Consider the following 13,148-nt stretch of genomic DNA (forward strand, 5'->3'; position numbering starts at 1 on the left):
ACATGGTTTCAATATGGAATGGAGTCAAACATGGTTTCTATATGGAATAGAGTCAAACATGGTTTCAATATGGAATAGAGTCAAACATGGTTTCTATATGGAATAGAGTCAAACATGGTTTCAATATGGAATGGAGTCAAACATGGTTTCAATATGGAATAGAGTCAAACATGGTTTCAATATGGAATAGAGTCAAACATGGTTTCTATATGGAATAGAGTCAAACATGGTTTCAATATGGAATGGAGTCAAACATGGTTTCAATATGGAATGGAGTCAAACATGGTTTCAATATGGAATGGAGTCAAACATGGTTTCTATATGGAATAGAGTCAAACATGGTTTCAATATGGAATAGAGTCAAACATGGTTTCAATATGGAATAGAGTCAAACATGGTTTCTATATGGAATAGAGTCAAACATGGTTTCAATATGGAATGGAGTCAAACATGGTTTCTATATGGAATGGAGTCAAACATGGTTTCTATATGGAATAGAGTCAAACATGGTTTCAATATGGAATAGAGTCAAACATGGTTTCTATATGGAATGGAGTCAAACATGGTTTCTATCTGTTTGATGTGTTTTTATTATTATTATTTATTTTACCTTTATTTAACAAGGCAAGTCAGTTAAGAACAAATTCGTATTTTCAATGATGGCCTAGGAACAGTTGGTTGACTGCCTTGTTCAGAGGCAGAACGACAGATTTTTACCTTGCCAGCTCGGGGATTCGATCTTCAACCTTTTGTGTTTGATACCGTTCCATTTATTCCATTCCAGCCATTACAATGAGCCTGTCTCCTACAGCTCCTCCCACCAGCCTCCTCTGGTGTATACAGTATGTAGAGAATACATGTTTATAGGGGTGTCATGAATGATGTACTATATGTAGGAGAGTTATGATGTGAAGTGAAAGGTTGGTTTAAACAGGGAATATATGGGTATAGAAAAATAGGAAAGAGACTAACGTGTGTGTGTGTGTGTGTGTGTGTGTGTGTGTGTGTGTGTGTGTGTGTGTGTGTGTGTGCGTGCGTGCGTGCGTGCGTGCGTGTGTGTGTGTGTGTGTATGACCGCTGTGGTTATTACGCAATCAACCCAGACAAAGAGATGTTTAACATCAGCTAGTATGTGTGTGTGTGTGTGTCTGTTTTCTGCGTGTGAGCATGAGAGAGAAAAATATAGAGGAAAAGAAATAGAGAGAGAAAGTAATGCATCTCGCTGCCATATTCTCCATATCTTCCTGACTCCGTTCCTTATACGCCCTTTGGTTCATCCTAGCTATCTGACATCACATCACACACTGTATGATCAATATTACCACTAGATAACGTGTAACATATATGTAACGTGTCTGGACATTGGAACGTCATGGGAACGTCATGGGAATGACATAGCAAAGCAGGGAATATTCTGTATTCCATATTCCATGGATCTATTTTCAGAGACAGGAGAATTCCATATTCCTTATAGGCTATCTTTCAAAAGGAAGTATTCTATAAACAATGCTAAGTGGGGAATATTTTTTTACAGGATATTCTATATTCTGAGACGACTCCCAGTATTCCATATTCTATATTATATATTATATATCCATAGGCATCTATTCCTGAGGACTGAGAATAGCTGCAGAGAGAGAGAGAGAGAGAGAGAGAGAGAGAGAGAGAGAGAGAGAGAGAGAGAGAGAGAGAGAGAGAGAGAGAGAGACAGAGGGAAGGTTACATGGAGCGAGAGGGAGAGAGGAGAGAGATGGGGAGAGGGAGAGAGAGAGGAGGAGAGACAGAGGGAAGGTTACATGGAGTGAGAGGGAGAGAAGAGAGAGACGGGGAGAGGGAGGGAGGGAGAGAGAGAGAGAGGAGGAGAGACAGAGGGAAGGATACATGGAGCGAGAGGGAGAGAAGAGACAGACGGGGAGAGGGAGGGAGAGGAGAGAGAGAGAGACAGAGGGAAGGTTACATGGAGCGAGAGGGAGAGAGGAGAGAGATGAAGAGAGGGAGGGAGAGAGAGAGAGGAGGAGAGACAGAGGGAAGGATACATGGAGCGAGAGGGAGAGAAGAGAGAGACAGGGAGAGGGAGGGAGAGAGAGAGAGGAGAGAGACGGGGAGAGGGAGGGAGAGAGAGAGAGACAAAGGGAAGGATACATGGAGCGAGAGGAGAGAGACAGGGAGAGGGAGGGAGAGGAGAGAGACAGACAGAGGGAAGGTTACATGGAGCGGGAGGGAGAGAGGGAGAGAGGAGAGAGACGGGGAGAAGGAGGGAGAGGAGAGAGAGAGGAGGAGAGACAGAGGGAAGGTTATATGGAGCGAGAGGGAGAGAGGAGAGAGACGGGGAGAGGGAGGGAGAGAGAGAGAGACAGAGGGAAGGATACATGGATCGAGAGGAGAGAGACGGGGAGAGGGAGGGAGAGGAGAGAGACAGACAGAGGGAAGGTTACATGGAGCGAGAGGGAGCGGAGAGAGACGGGGAGAGGGAGGGAGAGGAGAGAGAGAGAGGAGGAGAGACAGAGGGAAGGTTACATGGAGCGAGAGGGAGAGGAGAGAGACGGGGAGAGGGAGGGAGAGGAGAGAGAGACAGAGGGAAGGTTACATGGAGCGAGAGGGAGAGATAAGAGAGACGGGGGAGAGGGAGGGAGAGAGAGAGAGAGAGACAGAAGGCCTAGTCTATGTTTAAAGATGGAGTCAAAAATACCAAGGTGTGCTTCTCTCTCTTTCTATTTCTCTCTATCATTTCACTCTATAGCTTTCCACTCCTTTCTTTTATAAATTGACACATTTTCTATTTTTCTTTCTCTCCCTTTCTCCCCTCGGTCTCCTTGTTGAAGTGAAGCTTCGTTAGGGCACAGAGTGGCTGTAAGAAGGGGCGTCCATGCAAGCGTGTGTCCGTGTGTCCGTGTGTGTGTGTGTGTGTGTGTGTGTGTGTGTGTGTGTGTGTGTGTGTGTGTGTGTGTGTGTGTGTGTGTGTGTGTGTGTGTGTGTGTGTGTGTGTGTGTGTGTGTGTGTGTGTGTGTGCGTGCGTGCGTGTGTGTGTGTGTGTGTGTGTGTGTGTGTGTGTGTGTGTGTGTGTGTGTGTGTGTGTGTGTGTGTGTGTGTGTGTGTGTGTGTGTGTGTGCGTGCGTGCGTGCGTGCGTGCGTGCGTGTGTGTGTGCGTGCGTGCCTGCGTGCATGCGTGTGTGTGTGTGCTTGCGTGCGTGTATGTGTTCTGTCTGGATATGTAGTCCTGGGCAGTTTTGTGGAGGTCTGATAAGAGCTTTAGATACAGAATGAATGGAAAGTACGTGTCTTTCGTTAGACGTACCCGTCTCGCAGCCTCAGTGTCAAAGAATTGAGACGTTGTTGAGTACATGATCTTGGGAACACTAGCAACTGTCGTCGTAAGCAACAATTACCCTTATTTGACATTCCGGAACATCCCTGTAAAATGGCTGCCGTTTAGACACAGTCTGTGATGGCAGCCAGGAAGTTTCCAGTATTTCTTCTTCCCTGCATTTCACTCTCTCTCTCAATATGTCTCCATCACCGGATCCACTGTTCACCAAATATAAAACTGCAAAGTTAAAATACATTATCCCAATGTAATGTATAGATATGATGTTTTCTATGAAAATATAGTTACTATGTTGGTCGTTCCACCAATTTGGTGCCTTTTGAGATGTGTAACTTGGTGAGAAAAAAACCCCGTTTGATTTCACCTCATTTTAACATTCTGTCATAAAGAGCATATGTTCATCTGAATAAAAAACACATCTTCCCATCTCAAGAGTTTGTTTTAAGGACTATAGTATGGGCCTATTAAGTGCCAAATAAAGTAACAGGGTTGACCGTAACAGGGTTGACCGTAACAGGGTTGACCGTAACAGGGTTGACCGTAACAGGGTTGACCGTAACAGGGTTGACAATTTCTTCTTAAATCAGCCATAAATCCTATTGTAACAGGGGATATGGTACTCTAGGTTGTTGTGTGCAACAGGAAGAAGCAACTGAACGCATTCTTCACACACAAAAATGGCGTGTTAGGCTCGACCTGCTCAGTTTTCACCACAAAACACCAGAAAATGGCCAAAAAGAGTAGAACCAGCTCATCTGCTTTACACTATGATTTGACTATTAAATATTTTAAAAGGAATAGTTTCACAAAATTGAGAGTTCAGTTCATGTAACAGGTTTGATTTTAAAATGAGGGACAGGTTTTTTTTTTTTTTTTACCTTAAAATGAGTCATTAATCACGTTACATAAATTATAATCTTCAGAAAATAGCTTGGGCTTGACAATCAAGGTGAAACTTGGAGAAATGTTTGTGTTAAATGGGTTAAAGTCTGTTTGTAAGTTACAGAGGGTGCACATAGGGGGGTGTCAAAATGCAGAATTTGGGCACTTTACCAAGTCTTTAATCATATAAAAATGTAATGAATTCTCCATGTGGTCTATATATTACGGTCGTTTAGAGATGGAGACCAAGGCGCAGCGTGGTAAGCGTACATCTTTCTTTTATTGATGAAAAACATACACAAACGTAAAGTTCTGTAGCGCTGGAAAGCAACCGTACAAAACAAGATCCCACAAACTCAGGTAGAAAACAGGCTGTCTAAGTATGATCACCAATCAGAGACAACGATAGACAGCTGCATCTGATTGGGAACCATACCCGGCCAACAAAGAAATAGAACACATTGATTTGCCCACCCAAGTCACACCCTGACCTAACCAAATAGAGAATAAAAAAGGCTCTCTAAGGTCAGGGTGTGACACTATATTAAAGGGCACTTCGATATAACATACGTTTTTAATTCAATATTGAAGCACAATTTCTACATACTATAAAAAATATAAACCAAAAAATATATATAAAATTATCTAAAAGTGACCTCTTGTGAAACCGATAGTCACTGTTAGCCATTAAGTACCAACTGAGGGACACAATGTACATTTCCATAAAACACTGTCTGCTGCTGAGTGGATTTTTCTGAAGAGCTGAACTAGTAGTTTTTTTTACAGCTTTACACACACACACACACACACACACACACACACACACACACACACACACACACACACACACACACACACACACACACACACACACACACACACACACACACACACACACACACACACACACACACACACACACACACACACACACACACACACACACACACACACACACACACACACACTCCTGGCACCTGGAGGAGTCATCAGAGTTAGTGCTCCTCTGGCACATCGATCTTAATCTCTATACGAACACAAAGGTTATTTATGCATTGCAGTTATATACAATCACACAACGCCTAACTATGGGCTGTATTGTGTATTTGGACAGTTATAGACAGTTATATAGCTTGTTATATTTACTTACACGGAGGGTAGGGCTCGACTTGCCCTGACCAGACCCTGAAGCACACACCCGCCACAGATTATGAAAATGGCCTGGATTAATTCAACGTTTTTGCTATGAATTCAAATAATGCCGCTTCTGCATTTTCTATAAGTAGTTCATCAGGAAAACTCAATCAACACTGAGCTGAACAAAATGACTATCCAACCTTATCACTACTACCACAGCACACGCGTGTGTGTGTGTGGTGTGATTTTGTTAATTGATTAAACTCCTCTTCCTCCAGGCTAAATAATGCATGGAAGAAAATCAATAATCTCTCTGTCTCTCGATGTCTCTCTGTATGTCTCTCTGTCTCTCTATATGTATCTCTGTCTCTTTATGTCTCACTCTCTCTCTGTATGTCTCTATCTCTGTATGTCTCTCTGTCTCTCTATGTCTCTCTCTCTGTATGTCTCTCTGTCTCTCGATGTCTCTCTCTCTCTCTGTTTGTCTCTCTGTCTCTCTATGTCTCTCTGTCTCTCGATGTCTCTCTCTCTCTCTCTCTGTATGTCTCTCTGTATGTCTCTCTCTATCTCTATGTCTCTCTCTCTGTATGTCTCTCTATCTCTTGATGTCTCTCTCTCTGTATGTCTATCTGTCTCTCTATGTCTCTCTCTCTGTATGTTTCTCTGTCTCTCTATGTCTCTCTCTCTCTGTATGTCTCTCTGTCTGTCTATGTCTCTCTCTCTCTGTATGTCTCTCTGTCTCTCTATGTCTCTCTGTCTCTCGATGTCTCTCTCTCTCTCTCTGTATGTCTCTCTCTCTGTATGTCTCTCTCTATGTCTCTCTCTCTGTATGTCTCTCTATCTCTCGATGTCTCTCTCTCTGTATGTCTCTCTGTCTCTCTATGTCTCTCTCTCTGTATGTGTCTCTGTCTCTATGTCTCTCTCTCTCTCTCTCTCTGTATGTCTCTCTGTCCCTCTATGTCTCTCTCTCTGTATGTCTCTCTGTCTCTCGATGTCTCTCAATTCAATTAAATTCAATTCAAGGGCTTTATTGGCATGGGAAACATGTGTTAACATTGCCAAAGCAAGTGAGGTAGACAACATACAAAGTGAATATATAAAGTGAAAAACAACAAAAATTAACAGTAAACATTACACATACAGAAGTTTCAAAACAGTAAAGACATTACAAATGTCATATTATATATATATATACAATGTCTCTCTCTCTCTCTGTTTGTCTCTCTGTCTCTCTATGTCTCCCTCTCTTTGTATGTCTCTCTGTCTCTCGATGTCTCTCTCTCTCTCTCTGTATGACTCTCGTTATCTCTCTCTTTCTAGCCCTCGCTCTGTCGCTCTCTCTATGTCTCTCTATGTTTCTCTCTCTCTCTGTATGACTCTCGTTATCTCTCTCTTTCTAGCCCTCGCTCTGTCGCTCTCTCTATGTCTCTCGATGTCTCTCTCTCTCTCTGTATGACTCTCGTTATCTCTCTCTTTCTAGCCCTCGCTCTGTCGCTCTCTCTATGTCTCTCTATGTTTCTCTCTCCATCTCATGACTCTTCCAATGTGGCTGAATAGAAAGGAGCCATTAGATTACTATCTTTTATTACTGCAGAGAGAGAGAGAGAGAGAGAGAGAGAAGAGAGAGAGAGAGAGAGAGAGAGAGAGAGAGAGAGAGAGAGAGAGAGAGAGAGCGAGAAAAAGAGAGCAGACAGAGGTGGGTTCTCTATAGAGATTCATCTTTAGTCAGTCTCTGACCCCCCCCTCCCCCACCCTCCCCCACCCTCTCTCTTTCTCTCTCTCTCCAGTTTTCTCGGTAGGGGAAATGAGGACAGCAGGGATAGGGTCATGAGTCGGCCATCAAGCTGTGTGTATGTGCGTGTGTCTCTTTAGCTGAGAGTGAAACCCACATCCAGTCACCACCCTTCCCCCTCTACTCTGACACACACAAACCACACTTGAGATTGGCTCTCTGACTCCCAGCTTCGACATCTTTATTTTCCAACTCAATCTACAGTTGCATAAGTGTTGAGGTGCCCAATGTATTCACACTGTTTGTCTGTCTGAGTGTTTTAAGGGAAAATACAAAGTGCATCTCAATGGTCTAGTGTCTTCCTCTCCTCGTCTCATCTTCTTCATCCTCACTGAATGTCTAACAACCGGATAGGACCGGATCAGACCGGATAGTTCAAAGCTAATTTCCCACTAAGTCTCTGACAATCCACCATATCATTTTCACCTCTCCTGTTTATGGCGCAATGGGTAACCTTGCCTGAGACCTGAACAATTGCGTTAGGTCCTACAACCTATGCCAAGGGCTTTATCTCAGTGGGCTAACACACTTTTGTGTCGTACAGATGGTTCAAACCCAGTCGGAATGAGAGCTAGGTGAAACAAAATGGCTACCTCCCTGTAGGTTAATTGGGGAGAGTTTTATAACAGGAAGTTTCTACCTCTCTCTCTCATACTAATTGATTTGACACCTATAAGTCTCACAGTATTTTTCTCCGAGATCATAGGGGATATTCAGGACAAACTCAGCAGTAGAGGACAATACAAACACACATATTCCAGGAAAACTCTGCCTATATGCACCCTAAAATTATATATTCTTAATATCCTATTCACCCCCCCCCACACACCCGACTGAACGACTGACTGTGAGGAGGAAGAGATGGAGAAAGAGAGAACTTACACACACTTATGACAAAACCCTAACTGTATACATAAAACCATTATCATCATCATCATCATCACCACCACCAGCATCATCATAACCAAATGGGGGTATGTTATAGGTATTATTAGACACTCTTGCATGCAGAGACAACGGTGTGAATCTATACAGTATAGGTCCACATTTCTAAAAGCTTGTGGGCGTTCTCTTAAAGCTGGAGGCTGGATGCTGGATGCCATGGCAACCATATAGGATGTGGAAGAAAGGGCTATTTAAGGAATTCTATAACAACCCTAGAATGTGGAATCCGGGGTGATTTCTAGAACTGTTCCTTGTCCGTTCCATTTCTCTCCAGCTCTACACTGGCCAGGTATAGAATCAAATGGAATTTAATGACATTCAATTCAACTTAATGTAATAACATAGAATACAGTATGCAATATGATATGATACAATACAGTAAAGGGAATGCAGGTGGAAAGTCTACATTTTTACATAACATTAAAAACACACACAAGCCCTCAAATTTCCTCTCTCTGTCCCTGGATAGAGGGTGTGTGAGCGATCATTACAGTGTATTTCCCACTGAGACAGCTGCAGTTACTCTGTCTGTCTATCAACTTTCCCTCTCGTTCTACTGAGCTCATATGACCAGACAGCAGGCAGCCACAGGAGGTTGGTGGCACCTTAATTGGGGAGGACGGGCTTGTGGTAATGACTGGAGCGGAATCAGTGGAATGATATCAAGTACATCAAACACATGGTTTCCACTTGGTTTCCACATGGTTTCCACATGGTTTCCACTTGGTTTCCACTTGGTTTCCACATGGTTTCCACTTGGTTTCCACATGGTTTCCACTTGGTTTCCACATGGTTTCCACTTGGTTTCCACATGGTTTCCACGTGGTTTCCACTTGGTTTCCACTTGGTTTCCACATGGTTTCCACATGGTTTCCATTTGGTTTCCACATGGTTTCCACTTGGTTTCCACATGGTTTCCACATGGTTTCCACATGGTTTCCACATGGTTTCCACTTGGTTTCCACATGGTTTCCACATGGTTTCCACTTGGTTTCCACATGGTTTCCACTTGGTTTCCACATGGTTTCCACATGGTTTCCACTTGTTTTCCACATGGTTTCCACTTGGTTTCCACATGATTTCCACATGGTTTCCACTTGGTTTCCACGTGGTTTCCACATGGTTTCCACTTGGTTTCCACTTGGTTTCCACATGGTTTCCACTTGGTTTCCACATGGTTTCCACTTGGTTTCCACATGGTTTCCACTTGGTTTCCACATGGTTTCCACTTGGTTTCCACATGGTTTCCACTTGGTTTCCACATGGTTTCCACTTGGTTTCCACTTGGTTTCCACATGGTTTCCACTTGGTTTCCACATGGTTTCCACTTGGTTTCCACATGGTTTCCACTTGGTTTCCACTTGGTTTCCACATGGTTTCCACATGGTTTCCACTTGGTTTCCACATGGTTTCCACTTGGTTTTCATGTGTTTGATGCCATTCCGTTTGCTCTGTTCCAGACATTGTTATGAACCGTCTTCCCCTCAACAGCCTCCACTGCATGCAGTATATTTCATCTTTACTTCTTGTTATTCTGGATTCATGGAAGGTATTTTGGTATGTTGGTATATGTTTGATCATTCTGTCTTCTTGGTAGGCCAAGTTCCATGATTGATTCTGCTTCCTGAGATCAGAGTAGAGATGTATAGAAACCCAAACTCATCATTAACATGGTCTTTCTAATGGTGATACTCTGCAATATCCTGCAACTCTATGGCTCTAAATTAATGTTACTTGACCTGACCAAAAAAAAGCTCTGGGCCCCAGTTATAATATGTGAAGGTTCTTTGACAGGCTTTTTAAAACCATAACATTTATAAAGCACCAAGACCCCTCAGTTTACAACCCAAAATATTAGGGACCTCATGGTAGACAGAGACAAAGTTTGAGAAGTTCTCGAGTAAGAGAGAGACATAGAGAGGAGAATGTAAAGATGAAACAACATTTATGGAGGCTTTAGAGAACTTAAGTTTTTTTGCCAAACGCCAGAAACGTCTGCTTCGCTTTTCCGATTCCTTTAAGTCATGAGATTAGAAATCGTGCATGAAAGTCAACTACAGTAAGACGAGTGACTGACTGACTTGTGACTTTGAGCTGACTCTCTCTCTTCCCATTTATCTTATACGAGTACTAATCCCCAGTCATTTGAAATGCAAAGTAAAAGCTTATATATTCCCCTAACCTCTCTCCCCCCACACACACCCTGATTAAAAAATCTGCATAGGGAGCGATGGGTGTCGTGTCAGGCCTCAGATTGTGATGGCAGTAGAGCAAGGGGTTGTGGGTAAAAGCCTATCAGTTAACCAATCTCCCAGGATCCTCCCTGGCTGTGAGAGGAGCTAGGAAGGCTCATCTCTCCTGCTCGTTTTGTGTATCTCTCTCTCTCTTTCTTATTATCTCTCTGTCTCTCACTCTCTCGTATTCTCTCTCTCTCTCTCTCTCTCTCTCTCTCTCTCTCTCTCTCTCTCTCTCTCTCTCTCTCTCTCTCTCTCTCTCTCTCTCTCTCTCTCTCTTATTCTCTCTCCCTCTCTATCTCTCACTCTCCATCTCTCATATTCTCTATCTCTTACTCTCTCTCTCTCCCTCTCTATGTTGCAGTCATATTAGCTCTTATAGGGAACTTAGTGGTCCCTTAACACTTTTCTCTCTCAATCATCTGTATGTCCCTCTTTTCTTCTCCCTTCCCCTCAGGACAGAAGACCACTGTGTTTGGTGTTGGAGCACCATCTACTGGTCAGGTCTGGTAGGGCGTGGCAGTTGGAGCACCATCTACTGGTCAGGTCCGGTAGGGCGGGGCAGCTGGTGTTGTGAATCAGGCCGCCGTGGTGATGAGACCGGCTACTTCCCAACACCAGGGTCTCTCCTTGACCTCTCACCTACGACCCCTCAACCCTGACTTCCAGAGCTGGGTTAAATACATATGTCAAATACCTTTCACCCGTAACCTCTGCAGTGAAGAGGGCGGAGCCTACTTCCCAACACAAGGGACTTTCTCTATCCCAGACCTCTGGTTTTGTATAATGTATGTTGTGATTATATGAAATGGGATGGTAGTGTAGGTAGGGTTTTGCGATGGCCCGTAGGCTGTGTGTAAATTGACTATGACCACAGCTGCAGTTTAAAAAGGTCTTTCCTTAAAGTAATCCACTACACAACTCGACAATAATCAAAAGGTCAATGAGGACACAAGGTTAATGTGACACAATCTAGAACAACCTGGCCTTTATCTGGCCTGCTAGACACATATACACATACACTCTCGCACACACGCACTCACACACATTCAGCACTGCTGTTACAACTTAGTATTACTATTTATTTAAACTGCTATACCCTGTCCCTTTACTCACTTTACTACTTGTATTAAACCGTCCTTATTTTTATCTCAATCATAGGCTACTGTATATATTATATTATGTACCCTACATACTTCTCATAATAGTTTTTATTACTCTTTTTTTCTTCTACTATTTATTACTATTTGTAATTTTGGGACTTGTGTAATGATATTGTTATTGTACTGCATTGTTAAGGAAAGTTAGCAAACAAGCATTTCACTGTACCCTGTGCACGTGGCCAATACACTTTGATTTGTTTTGACATAATGATTAATACAGAGTACAGAGAGGAAGAGTCGAAGCGAGAGGTTTAGCTCTCGCCAAAATCTGTCAAAAATCTACCTATTGTTATGAAGGAGACATGAGCATCTCGTCATTATATACAAATCTCTGCATAGTGCTATTTTTAATGTTTTCCAATGATCTTGTCAACTACCTTTCATAGACAATAAAGATGTATTGAATTTTAGTCCTGTGTTGTGTCCATTTTGTATTTGTAGCCATGTAATCTATGTGAGGTGTATAAGGTATAGTTCTTGTAGCTTCTCTGGTTTGGGGCTTTAACCTGCATCCCATCGACAACTTTTGGGATCAACAATAATGGGATCGTGCTCAGCATTCAAACTCATAGCCTATATGCTGAATTATTCATTATGTTTGACTTTCTCTGATAGGATAGACTAAATGAAAAATGTAGTCTAGGCTACAGTATCTAAGAAAATGTATGTAAATTTTCGGACGTTCGTGGCTATGCGCATGCCCAGTAGGATAGCATCAAGCTCCGCTGCAACAGGTGTGATTTAAATGGGGAGTGAGGCAGGGAACGCTAGCCTGGACAGGCTCTACATAACATTTTCAATTAACGAGAACGTTTGAAACCAGAGTTGCTTGTAAGAATAATTTGTGTAAACAAGTCGTGTAGGGCTACTAATTTCGGTGACATTCTTATCACGTAGCCTTACTAAATCTCCATTTGCATCGAAATTGAATGGAGCGATTTTCGCCTACTAGCCAGCGTCTGAATTTGACATTTGTGTTATTTATTTATCATCCGACAAATAGTTATAGCCCGTGCATGGTATTTCCCGTTGCCAAGTTAAACTTACGTTTATTTTATTAGTGGGAAGAGACAATTTTGGTTTACATTTTTTTCTTTCAAAGTTAGCTTTTGAACAGATTTTTTTCAGCAAGGTTTATCAAACTCTAATAACTCATTGACAAAAAGTAAAGAAAAAACGATATATTTTTCGTGTTCGCTGATAAAATAGCTCTGAAATGCGACCATGCTCCCATCTACCGGGAGGGTCAAATTAAATCGAAGCGTGCTGAAAGTTGAAGGCAATAATGGACTGCCAAGCGTGCCCAGACGGAGACGGCCATTCACAGTGTTGTACTCGCCAACCGGCGATACGCATGGCGATCCTAACAGCATCAGGAACACTCTGGAATGCTCTTCACAAAACGAGGAAAACAGCGAATTGAAAACGAAGGATGATTTTGTTTTGGGGTACACTGAATCCACAGTTTTGAAATCCGAAAATCCTAATTTCCCCCCATACTTGGGGACAGAAAAGGGGCACCTTGCGAGTGAGACAGCTGTCGGAAAAACAACTGCGGTGCCAGCAGACAGTGGGGAACAGAGGTCACCACCATTGACTGAATGTGAAGGTATGGAGCTGTCCAAGAAATTATTTTAAATAAAATGGCCATTTGAGCACTGGGAATGATT

This window comes from Oncorhynchus gorbuscha, linkage group LG24 (genome assembly GCF_021184085.1).
Source record: "Oncorhynchus gorbuscha isolate QuinsamMale2020 ecotype Even-year linkage group LG24, OgorEven_v1.0, whole genome shotgun sequence".
Lineage (NCBI taxonomy): Eukaryota > Metazoa > Chordata > Actinopteri > Salmoniformes > Salmonidae > Oncorhynchus > Oncorhynchus gorbuscha.